Source organism: Papilio polytes, unplaced genomic scaffold, assembly GCF_000836215.1.
Source record: "Papilio polytes unplaced genomic scaffold, Ppol_1.0 DF822709.1, whole genome shotgun sequence".
Classification (NCBI taxonomy): Eukaryota; Metazoa; Arthropoda; class Insecta; order Lepidoptera; family Papilionidae; genus Papilio; species Papilio polytes.
Genome location: NW_013526495.1, coordinates 1 through 1,301, shown reverse-complemented (window position 1 = coordinate 1,301; position 1,301 = coordinate 1). Strand labels below are relative to the sequence as shown.

The window sequence follows — 1,301 nt, the reverse complement described above, 5'->3', positions numbered from 1 at the left end:
TCGATGAAGTTTGGTGTAAATGTAGAGGGTAGTCTGAAAGAACATATAGGCTACTTACTTTTGTTTTTTTTTATTCCACGCGGACGAATAAATTGTATATGTATTGGAATAACTCAAAAACTACTAGGCCGATTTTAAACATTCTCTTGAAAGGTTATTTATCTGTGAGTAACGTGGGCTATGTATTTACTTATTTTTTTAATTTCACACCGGCGAAGTCACGAACAACAACTTGTTATAAATATTGCAAGTTCTCCATCTAATTGTCAGAACTTGAGTTAGAGTTTTTTTAATGTTGTACTTCGCCATACACAATGCATAAATGTTACATTTCTACATTTGTATTGTTAATTTTATAGATACATCTACAATAACGAATTCTCGAGGCACGGTTCAGTTGGATGTAGAGCGACCTGTCTTATTTGATGTTTGCACCGACCGACTAGTGCGTCTTCATACTATTATCAAATTGGTAAGTAAAATCGGTTTTATCATCTATCTGCCATGTCCTCTATCAGTTCGCTACTTACGTTTAAAATAATTTTAATATATCTGTTTGATCAGGTCAATAAGCAATTGAAGAAGGAAGATACGATAACCGAAGGAGATACAACTCAGTCGACTATGAGGACACTTCGAAAATTTATGAGTAAGTAATAAACACTTCTCATTACTACAATAAAGAGCTACAATTACCTCTGAAGATATTTTAATACCATAGGACAGTAATAAACCGTAACCATATAAACAGCATCATCATCATCAGAGGCACTAAAGCCGCGGGTAGGCCGGGACCTGGTCCAGTAAATTCCTCTATATCGATCTATCTTGGGCTTTTTGTTTTCAGCCCTTAATGCCGACATTTTTAAGGTCTCGTTCGACATCATCTTGACATCTTAGTTTCGGCCTCCCGCGTGATCTACGTAACTCTGGTTGACTCTCTAATATGCGCTTGAGAACTCTGTAGTCACTTTCTCTCTACATATCCTGTTCGGTAAAGTTCCTGATTAATATAAATAGGATCAATCACACCATATTTATGAATTACTCCTTTTCGATCAAAAGCTTTTGCTATAAAATATAACCAAGCTATTAAACTCCAGTGACCAGATTGGAAAAATGCTGTGCGAGAAAGGGACAAAACTACAAGGCATCATCTACCACTATTAGCAGTATTATATCGGAACATTTGTAATGACGAGTTTTTTAAATAATGTGTTTATTGCAGCGAGTCGTGGAGTAGCGAATGTGACGCTACGCACGGGGCAGGTTGGCTTGAGGGGGTCGGCAGGGACGGTGGG

The 1,301-nt window shown here is 37.3% G+C and overlaps 1 long non-coding RNA gene across 1 annotated transcript; it reads left to right on the top strand.

Annotated features, from left to right (window-relative positions):
* The first annotated feature begins 365 nt into the window (after positions 1-365).
* Positions 366-1,301, top strand: LOC106105832. The gene is made up of 3 exons (XR_001225760.1): positions 366-472; positions 565-649; positions 1,229-1,301. It is a non-coding gene; the product is annotated as an uncharacterized LOC106105832 (long non-coding RNA).